Source organism: Simochromis diagramma, unplaced genomic scaffold (genome assembly GCF_900408965.1).
Source record: "Simochromis diagramma unplaced genomic scaffold, fSimDia1.1 OVJJ01000316.1, whole genome shotgun sequence".
NCBI lineage: Eukaryota > Metazoa > Chordata > Actinopteri > Cichliformes > Cichlidae > Simochromis > Simochromis diagramma.
The window spans coordinates 98,668-110,097 of NW_024387221.1; the positions used below are offsets into that span (position 1 = coordinate 98,668).

The 11,430-nt window shown below is 47.6% G+C and overlaps 1 pseudogene; it reads right to left on the minus strand.

Moving 5' to 3' along the window:
* The window catches only part of LOC120746549, a 28,374-nt pseudogene extending 17,286 nt beyond the window's left edge, over nucleotides 1–11,088 (minus strand).
* Between the last annotated feature and the right edge of the window lie 342 nt (nucleotides 11,089–11,430).

The window sequence follows — 11,430 nt, forward strand, 5'->3', positions numbered from 1 at the left end:
GTTAGCTGCAGAGGTGTGGTTTGCGTTTAACTGTAAACCTTATGAGCAGGGAGACGGACGTCCTCTTTCTGCAGAAGTTCATAGTCGCCTCCGGAGGTCAGAGATCGGCTCGGGTCGGTTCTGGTCCAGGTGTACTGGGAAACGGATCTCCGGCGATGGCACAGGACAGAAGAACATGCTGACCAACAGCAGCGCTCACCTCTCTTGGGCTTGGTGATGAACCAGGGCTGGACGCCGTCCTGAGGCTCTGCAGAAAACCACAATAATAAATCGGGGTTTATATGGAGGTCGTGTGGTTGAGCCTCACATAGGAAACCCAACATATACACTGTAGATAGTGTCTGACACACAATGACACCAAAGTTGATCGGTCAGTGGTTGAGCTGCAGCACAGACATCCTCAGTTACAGCTGGAGGGTTGATGTCTTCTCCCTCGCAATCCTCATGGACACTAATCAGATCATCCCGGGGAGTTTGGATGTATAAACATCGCATCCACACAAACTCAGGATCCACACAGACCATTCAACCTCTGCAATGAAACTATAAGCTTTACCATTCAGACTCTGACAATAAAGAAGCATGTAATGCATGAACAAAGCAACAATCGCACTGAACACCCGACAGACCCGGCTGACATGACTGAGTTTTCTTTGGCTTTTTTTGTCATGTAGAGGCTGTGTGCAGGCAGGAGCGGTGATATGGACCCAAAGTGCAGACACTCTGAGGCAGTAAGTAAACTCAGATTTATTGCTATATGGAAAACAGAGACCTAGCAAAACTGAGAGTACAAATACTAAACTGAAAATATCAATAACCTGAACACACAGCAAGATGAGGGTAGATCGCGACACGGACACAGAGAAACACAGAGAAACACAGAGGGGGCAATCAGGGCTGACGAGACAAAGGATGCAAAACCTGACGCTTTAACATGAGACACGGACTTTCAAAGTAAAACAGGAAACACAGACTGAACGTATAGACACAGACTCATAAGCAGGCACTGCAACAGAGACGTGGGAACAGGGCAGACACAGACACTGACTGGACACAGAATAGAGTATGGAAACCAAAACCTGAGACCTACATAATCAAACACCAAGAATAACGGGAGGAAAATAGAAATGCAAAACAGAAACCAAAAGCTTCACAAAAATAAACTAAGAAGAGAACACAAATAAAGGGTACAAGACAGAAACCACATTTTTGGGCCAAGGTGGATTTGGTATCAGGATCAGAAAGGCTGTGGGTTTGTAATTGTTGTGTTTGTGAACATTGCAAAAATCCCCACATTGGTGTCACTCAGGTCTCAGTGCAACTGCAGCATACCCTCCACCGTGAGCCGGGCCTGGGTCTGGTCCTCTCCATACTGGTTCCAGGCCTGGCAGCTGTAGGTCCCGGTGTCCTCGGGGAAAACCTCGTGGATCAGCAGAGTGCAGCGGGTTCCCTCTCTGAGGAGCTGGAAGTCCTCTGACTCGGTCACCTCCTGCCCATCGTGGAGCCACACCAGCTCTGGGGAGGGTGACCTGAGGACCACACACAGCTTCATTCAAACATCAGGACACATCAGTGAAGACCAGTACGCACCAAAGATCCTTTTACTTAATATTATAATTATTATATGCAGTATTTTTGAGAATTAAAGGAGTGGCAATATTTTGTTTATTTAATTTACATTTTAGTGTTGTTGAATCAAAAGTACTTTAAAAAAAAGGCAAACTGGAAGCGCAGTTCCTCTGAAATCCAGCAGAGGCAGCAGTGAGTCAGTCCTCATAGACGTTAGCCTCATACACGAACTGATTGGTCTTCATGGATAATTATCCACCTTCATAACCCCTGTACAGGGGTAGGTGGTCTTTATAACTCACCTGTTTATTTGTTATTAGGGGCGTGGCCTCTTTGACTGACAGGTGGATGGTGACACAGGTGGCTGTAGCTGCTAACTGTTTGCTAGTTTCACCTGAACTGGACCTCTGGGCTGTGTTTGTGCAGTTGGAGCATTATTAATGACATCATCTGACCAATAACATGGCTGCTGTGAGGTCACTACTAACAGACCATCCAAGAAGGCGGAGCTTCAGTTTTTATGCACAGTGAAATTCAAGGATTGTGATTGGACGTTGAGCACTGATCAGCAGGTATCTGTGTCTGCACTCCATCACCTCATCCAGATACGTCTGGCTGCAGGACTCATTATGTCAAGTACCGTCACAGCCGCCATTATTCAGATACAGTCAGTGATTTAAAGCTAAATTCACTGTTATTTGATTCATTTCATGGATGCTTCAGTAAAGCTGCTTTAACTCTAGCTGTGGATGTAAAATTAGTTTAAATACTTTTCACATTTAGTAAGTACAATTATTTATTAATACGTCAGTATGACCTTCAGGGGAGTTCAGTGTAATGATTGGGTAAGAAAAACATCCAGAGGTCAGAGGTCAGAGGTGTGCGTGTGTGCTGTGCGTGTGTGTGTGTGGCAAGGTGTTTCTGCACAGTGTACCAGGGGCACGGAGAAAAGTTGTCGTACCATAGGCACGAGGAGTGTGTGTGTGGTGTGTGTGTGTGTGTGTGTGCGTGGTGTGTGTGTGTGTGTGTGTGTGTGCGTGTGTGTGGCTCCATAAATTTCAGTTTTGTGTGGAAATGAAGCTCGTGAGAGAAGCAACAGCACCTCTGATCCTCACACAGCTTATATGGAGAAGAAAACCCAGTGTGGAAAATCATTATGTAACACACACACACACACGCACACACACACACTGCGGGGTTAATAATGTGGGGACTCATAATGAACTCATAATTCAGAAACAATGCGTGCTGTCATATCAGAGCAACAACAACACTCAGAGGAAACGAAGAAGTAAATCTGCCCTCATCGCATCTCCTCCATCTCCCCAGAGATCAGACAGGAAATACCACAGCTCGCACACACACACACACACACACACACACTTACCGCTCAGCTCCACCGTCATGGCGACTCTGCTGCCGTCCATCACCTTCAGATCGCTCAGGCGACCAATGAAGCGAGGAGCTTCACACGCAGCTCTGACCTCTGTGACCTCTGACCTCCCGCCTCTCTGTCTGCCTGCAGGACGGAAACACTAAAGAAGAAAAAGGAGCAGTTACTAATGTAATCAAGTACATTTACTCCAGTACACGAGAGTACTCCAGTCTGCTGATACTTCAAATGTCAAAGGGAAATAATGCACGTTTGACTTCCTGTTTTATTTACAGTGTAACAGCCAATCACATTAAACTATCATAATCCAAACCCAGAGCTCAGTGTGTTAGCCCGAGGCAGAGAGAGAGCACAGAGCACCAGCCTGAGCCTCACTCGTCCTCTTCCTTATAAGGAGCGAGGGTTTCCTTTTCTCTCTCAGACACACACACACACACACACACACACACACACACACACACACTAAAGTCCATTAAACATGCCTGTGTATGTGTGTGCGCTCATGTGAGGAGGAACAAATGTGTGTGTGCGTGTTTTGTTCTGTGTACATATCAGAAATACCAGAGAGGACACACACTGCTCACCGGCTGTGTGTGCGTCACATTAACTGATGAACACACACACACACACACACACACACACTGTAACAACAGTTAGTATAATCATTTCCATGCTGGGGTGTTTCCAGGGTTGATGAGACGAGCGGGGGCAGAGGAGGTGAAGAAACAGAAATCTGAATATCTGAAACGCCGGCTTTGGTTTCATCTTTCCTTCTTACACCAGTGACAAAAAATCCATCTACCCATCCATCAGCCCTCCACCCATCCATCCATCATCACTCCATCTATCATTCCATCCAACCATCCAACCATCCATCCATGCATTTATCCATCCATTCCTTCATCAATCCCTCCATTAATCTTTCATCACTCTATCATGCATCCATTTCTCCATCATCCATCCATCCATCTATCCATGCATCCATTCCATTGTAACCAGAAGGTTGCTGGTTCGAGCCCCGGCTTGGACAGTCTCGTCGTTGTGTCCTTGGGCAAGACACTTCACCTACCGCCTACTGGTGATGGTCAGAGGGGCCGATGGTGCGTTATGGCAGCCTGGCTTCTGTCAGTCTGCCCCAGGGCAGCTGTGGCTACACCTGTAGCTGCCTCCACCAGTGTGTGAATGTGAGAGTGAATATAGTGGAATTGTAAAGCGCTTTGAGGTTCTCAAAAAGCGCTATATAAATGCAATCATTATTATTATTATTCCTTCATCCCTCGTCCATCCATCCATCATCCATCCATCCTTCATCACTATCCATTTCTCCATCCATCACTTCACCCATCCATCCATCCATTGCTGGTAAAGTAATTTGGTAAAGTTCTGCACAACAGCTGCAGCAGACCCAGCCTGTCTAGTTTGGGAGTTTCAGAATTCTCTACTTTTACAAAGAAAATGAAAGTTTGTGAATATTGCTCTCCTTCAGCTGAGGTTATGAACCATGACGCTGTGACCTTCACGTTAAACAGAAAACCATAAAACTGCTGTTTCCAGCGCAGGAATTCAAACTCTGATGGATCGATGCACGCTGTAGTTTGGCAGTTCTTTATTTTGAAAGGATATGAGCACTTCCTCCTACACTGTGAGGAGTCATGTGACCTGCAGATACAAACTCACTGAGTGAAACGACTTCAGCAGCCGAGACAGATTCTTCTCAGACTGCAGATGAGACTTTATTGTCCTCACATGGAAATCTGCTGTCTGTGGGAACCCGCTGGTATTTCACTGTGTGTGTGTGTGTGTGTGTGTGTGTGTGTGTGTGTGTGTACTGAGTGGGGGATTTCCTGCTGCATGCCTGATTGTCCTTATAAAGCTGCGATGAAGGTTCCTCTCCAACACGCTGATCAGTGATTGGCTGACTGATGCTGCTCTCACTCATCCCTCTAATAAAATGAAATTCTGCACTATTCAGCAAATTACATTCAAAATAAAGTCCAGAAACCATCAGGGCAGTAACTCTTCCTGCAGCAGCTTCTTTGATTTCTGCTTTGAGCTCAGTAACGTCACAGAGCTGGTGTTACGACAGCGGTGGTTATATTTTATCACGCGGGTCTTAGATTAATGATAAAATTTACGTGAGTAGTCCAGGTGGGAGGAAGATATAAAATATTGTGAGTGATGAAAAATAAACATTACCACAAATAATTTTCACATTCACAGAGCTGCATCTGCAGGACCCAGACTGAGGTCTGTGAGCTACATTCATCCACAGGAGCTGTGATACCAGCAGCGTTCTGGTTTCTATTATTTCATCACATCTGATCAGCTAAACAGTCTGAAATCAGAAAGTTAGACTTCCTGATAATAATGAATTACAGTCGTCCAGCCTGGAAGTAATAAATGCATGAACTAGTTTTTCAGCATCACTCTGAGACAGGATATTTCTAACTTTAGAGATGTTGCACAAATGGAAGAAAGCAGTCTTATATATTTGTTTAATATGTGCGTTGAAGGACATGTCCTGGTCAAAAATGACTCCAAGGTTCCTCACAGCGTTACTGGAGGCCAAGGTAATGCCATCCAGAGTAAGAATCTGCTTAGATACCATATTTCTAAGCTTTCATTTGTAACCTTCACTAAAGCTGTTTCTGTGCTGTGATGAGCTCTGAAACCTGACTGAAACTCTTCAAATAAGCCATTCCTCTGCAGATGATCTGTTAGCTGTTTGACAACTACTCTTTCAAGGATGTTTGATATAAAGGAAGGTTGGAGATTGGCCTATAATTAGCTAAGACTGCTGGGTCTAGAGATGCTTTTTGAGTAAAGGTTTAACTACAGCCAGCTTGAAGGCCTGTGGTACATAGCCGATCATTAGAGATAGGTTGATCATATTTAAGATCGAAAAATTAATTAATGGCAGGACTTCTTTGAGCAGTTTTGTAGGAATGGGGTCTAAAAGACACGGTGATGGTTTGGAGGAAGTAATTATTGAAGTTAACTCAGAAAGATCAGTTGGAGAAAAAGAGTGTCATGGTCTCCGTGCCTGCCCGGTCGGCCCCACAAGGCTACATTTGCTGTTTCTGTTCTCTCCCTCTCTGCCTGGGCGGAGCTCACTGTGGGCTCCCGCCCTTGGCCCACACACACCTGACAACAATCACCTGTCATCACCGGGAGCACTATTTGAGGCTGGAACACAGATCCTCTCGTCGCTGGATGATTGTACTATTGACGTTAGTGTTCTCACAGCGCCTGTGGACTTGTGCTTCATAATTTGTGATTTGTTGGTGACTTCCCTCTCTTCTGCCTCAGATCTTCCCCCCCCCCCCGGACCTGCGACCTCCCTGCCGTGTGAACGTGTGTGAGTGTGAGCAAAGAAGACGTGAGCGAGTGTGAGAGAGCTACCTTGTGATTCCCTGGAGTTTGGATTCCTTCACTGTACATTATTGCACTGGCACTGTAAATAAACTACACCTTGGAGACACCTAACCGCTCTGCGTTTGAGTCCCTGTAACCAGATCGTGACAAAGAGTCTAACTTAACATCAATGGTACTAAGAGTAGCTGTAGATAATATTACATCTGTGGGATGATTATTGGTCACTTTTTCTCTAATGATAAAAATTTTATTTGTGAAGAAGTTCATGAAGTCATTACTGGTTAACGTTAAAGGGATGGTTGGCTCAACAGAGCTCTGACTGTTCATGTTTCTACAGTGGAATCACTGGTGACCACTTTAAAGACACACTGTGCTGGAAACTGTGAGCCTCGCCTGCTCCGGACCAGGTGAGATGTTCAGTATCAGTTACCATGGTGACTGAACAAGGTAAGACACTGAAAACTGTGACTAAGCTCAGCAGATCTCCTTCTGGTCTGCAACATTTATCAGAGGCAGGAGTTTTATAAGATTTGCTCCACGTTCCCGTTATTTGCAATAATATCAGTGAAATAAATCAGTTACCGTCACGTGGAACAAAATGTATAAAGAAAAGGAAACGATATGATGAATGAAACAAAAAGTCTCATCATGAACAAACTTGTGTGAGCATTGAATGAGATGAACTGAGGCTCCTGAGCTGAGAGGCTCAGGCTGCAAACATCAGCACACACGAGTCACTTCCTCACAGGTGGTAATCTGTTTTTAATCATTTTAAATCTGCTGATAGCGGCCGACCTTTCATTTCATCCATCTTCATGTCCACAGAGCAGTTTAAAGAGGGCCGAGTGTGAACGCGAGAGAGCAGAAGATCAGGAAAAACAGACGACAGGAAGAGGAGGAAGTGACAGTCGGGATGGGAGAGTGACAGAAGCACGCCATTTACCAAAGTGTTTCATATTTCACTGCAGTGTTTACTCAGCACTTATTTATGAAACCATGTTCTTACAAACCTGGGCCGCAAACTAAAGAGCAGCAAACCAGACCAAGAGTTTCTGAGTCAGCATCACTCTGTAGCTGCTGTCCAGCCGAGGCAGACCTGGGATCAGCTGCAGAGCTGAGAGGAGTCCCCACCGCGTGATGAAGCTGTGGACTCCCTCTGCATGCCCTTCTTGGGTCGGCTTCAGTCTTACTCTGTGGTGTGTGTGTGTGTGTGCTGCTGCTGCGTGTTTTGTCTTTATATGGCTCTCGGCTCTCTGCTGCCTCTGCTCAGCGGTTCAACGACACGGCGCTGAAAAACCTGAGCTGTGACTCCAGCTGATCCACGTGGTTACATCAGCTTCATGATTCTGACCAATCGAAACGACTGGAACAGAGCAGGTAACGAGACGGTGTGAGTAACCTCACCACACACACACACACTCTGGTAATCAGTTAATCTGCTTCATGCTGATGAAGGAGTCACGGTGACTGTAGGTGATCTGTATGAGTGGATGGAGGAGGTGGAGGTGTTTGCAGGTCTGCAGAGATAATAACACTAAAGCCGCTCGTGGGTTTAACAGCTGAACGCTTTCCCCAGCAGCAGCTCTGCAGGTGGTTTCATCCCTCTTGAAGATGACCTCTGACCTCTGTGGAGGTGCTGTGTGTTTGCAGGATTCCAGTAAGGATGGAGGAGCCCACTACACTGTGGTGTGAATGCTGCGGGTGTGGGTGCTCTGTGACGACGACTCTTCTGTTTTAAAGTAAAGACAGATTTGAAACCCAGACTCTATTTTCAGACTTTATGTCATTGCTACAGTTATGATGGACCATAAACTGGTGTTTGCTCACTGCAGCCTGTTCCTGTCATGAAGGTGAGCAGGTGTCAACGTTCACGGTGTCCACATGTTTCAGGTGAGCTGATGAAACACTTCCTGTGAGTTCAGAGTGCACTCGTCTTCTTCCTGCTTCACTCCAAACGTCTCAGATTCTCCCCACACAAACATTTCTGTCCTGTGTGTGTTTGTTTTTCTCTCTGATCAGAAGGTCAGGTCAAAGGTCAGGATGGAGTATGTCCTCAGTTTCCTGTTGGACCATGATTGTGTTTCTGTGAGAGTCAGTGCTGCCCTCTGCTGGAGGACTCGGTCATCACACTCTGAGCCTCAGAGTGAAGCTGTTCCTCTGCCCTGCGTTACAACATCTATGCATCCACACAGGGTCATGGACCGACTCTTACACAGCACCTTTCTGCTCTCCCACAGTACTCAAAGCGGTCTATACAACACGCCACATTCACCCAGTCACACTCACCCATACACGCATGTCTTCTAAGATTGTTGTGCTTCCTTACTAACATTCATGCATTCATTCTCTGATGGATGCATCTGAGAGCAATTTGGGGTTAGTATCTTGCCCAAGGAAGGAGCCAGGGATCGAACCACTAACCTTCCGAACAGTAGATGGCCACCCCCCATCCATTCATCCACCCCCCCCATCCATCATGAAGCAGCTCTGAGGAGATGGTTTAAATAAAGGTTTCATTTCAGGTCCTTTAGTCTATGTGAGGAGGAACTCACTGTGCACGAGGAGCGTCCACGCTGCAGAGTCCACCGTCAGCCCGTCAGCGTTCGTCAGCTGACACCTGTACGTGCCCCGGTCCACCCGTCTCACCCTCTCCACGGTGAGAGTGAGACGGGTGCCGTCTCGTCTCTGCCGCAGACCTGATCCCGTCCTCACGGGCCCCCCGTCCTTCAGCCAGGTGACCACGGCCCCGGCAGCAGAGGAGGACACTGTGAGGAAGAGGAGAGGCGGCTCATACTCACAGGATCTTAAAGTCACAGTAAAGCTGTGGAGGAGCTGAGACCTGAAATGAAACCTTTATTTAAATCATCATTAACCATCTGCTCAGAGCTGCCTCGTGTCAGTGATTCCAGCTTCACAGTCTGAGGCGTTTCTCACCTTGGCAGGTGAACGTGACCTGAGCTCCCTCTGTGGCCTCCTGGTCCAGGGGGACGGCCTCGAACCGCAGGTTGGAACCCGCCTTGGACGTCCTCACCGGCCTGAAGCACACAGGTGATCCTGAACACACCTGAAAGTGGATGTGACTTCACATTTAAATAAAAGTGAATTGATCCAAGTTCTGACCTGCTATCTGAGCCGGGTCCTGACTGCTGGACCGAGCAGGTCTGATCTGGATCAGGAGCGTCGATGGACCGGACCTGCAGGGGAGCAGGAGCTCTTTCACTTCATGTCATTCTCTTTCATTTATTCTGCCTTAGATGGCATGAGTTTCAGAAACATTATTATTAGTAGTAGTAAAATAACCTGATCAGGTGCAGTTCTCCTCTCAGCCAGCAGAGGGAGCTGTGCAGGTGGTTCGCTCCTCCAGGAGGCGGCCTGTCTGGGCTCTTGCTCCTCGGGCTGGGAGCTGGGAGCAGCTCTGCCCTCCTTCTGGCTCCTGGTTCTGGTCTGGGGTCGTCAGTGGGCCGGCCGGTCCTGCAGGAGGAACCAGAGTGGATGATTCTGAACATGCCGTCCTCATTACCGCGGTGACTGTCCCCGTGTGACAGCATGTTTTTAATTCTCTGCAGTCTGGAAATATTTGATTTACTGGTGGATTTATTTTTATGACGTCTCTTTTCGGTCAGACAGTAAGAAACCTCAGACGGATTATTTGCAGCAGGTTCTGAAAGGTGAAACCTGCCGGTTAGCGTCCCCACAGGAGTTCAGATTGATGAGGAATCTCCTCTGCTTCCTTCAGCTGCCTCTAACCTGCTGCTGTGAACACTCAAGCAGTTTTCCAGGACAAGTTTCCAGCTCGTGAAGCCAAAAGATCTCAAACTCAGCTGGAAAACTTTAGCAGCAGCAAAGGAAAGAGGAGCCACGTTTTCCAGGAGCTGACGAAGCTCTGAGAGGGACGCTGCTGTCCGTCCACCAGAGCTTCAGACAGGAAACAGCTCTGAGGGATTCTTACTGTTAACACATCCAGACATGACAGCACTCACCTGGACGAGTCGTCAGGAGCACCTGGAGAAGAGAGGGGAGGACACGTGAGAGAGAGAACGTCCACATCATCAGCATCCACACAGTCACACGCTCAGAGCGCCTCACCGCCACCAGCTGCTCAACATCAGGCTGTAAACATGTTTTAACGTGGGGCTGACTCACTGCTGCCTCTGCTGGACAGCAGAGGAACTGCAGCGTTTGGTTTGCAGTTTTAAATAATGACAAATGAGCGCGTGCAGCAGCTGAACGACTCTGATTGGCTGCCTCACCTTGGACGGTAAGCTCGGCGCAGGCAGTCGCTGTTCCGGAACCGTTGCTGATCAAACACTTGTAACTTCCTGCATCCTGGACAATCACATCCTTTATCTCCAGGAAGTGAAGGCCTGAGCGCTCGTACATGCTGACCCGCCCACCAGACTGAAGCTCCGCCTCCCCCTGAGAGACAAACAGTAAATACTGAGTTAATCAGTAAAAGCGGACAAAGAATCTGTCCTCCAGCCGCCGCTGCGAGTGAGACTGAGATCCCACAGCTTCTCAGCTGTTCCTCTGCAGCTCTGATCTGAAGCTCCTCGTACCTTGTGCCACGTGACCCTGGGCTGTGGGCGTCCTGTGGTTTTGGCGGAGAACTTGGCGCTCTGTCCCGGCTCGGCAAACACTCGGCTCGGTTTGTTGATGAACTTTGGGGGACTCTCACTCCAAATGCTCGGCCTGTTCTCCACAGCAGGAGCTGCAGAGCGACACCTGGAATCGTGAGAGATGGAGTTCTGGGATCAGCACTTAGCAGTTACTTCTTTATAAGCATGGAGTGCAACCCTGTGCAGCAGCGCCCCCTGCTGTTTGGATGCTGGTGTTTACACACTGCTGAAAAAATGAAAGGAGCACTTTTTAATCTGAGTTTGACATCAAGTCAGTGAACTTTGGGATACTGATCTGATTGGTTCAGTATCAGAGGAGGTGTTAATCAGGTTCAGCTGCTTTGGTGTTAATGAAACTAACAACAAGGACACAGCCCCCAGAGCAGGAATGCTTTCACGGGTGGAGGACACTCGCATGTTTCCTTCCTCTTCTCTTCTGACTGTTTTTCACTAGTTTTGCATTGGCTGGTCTCCATG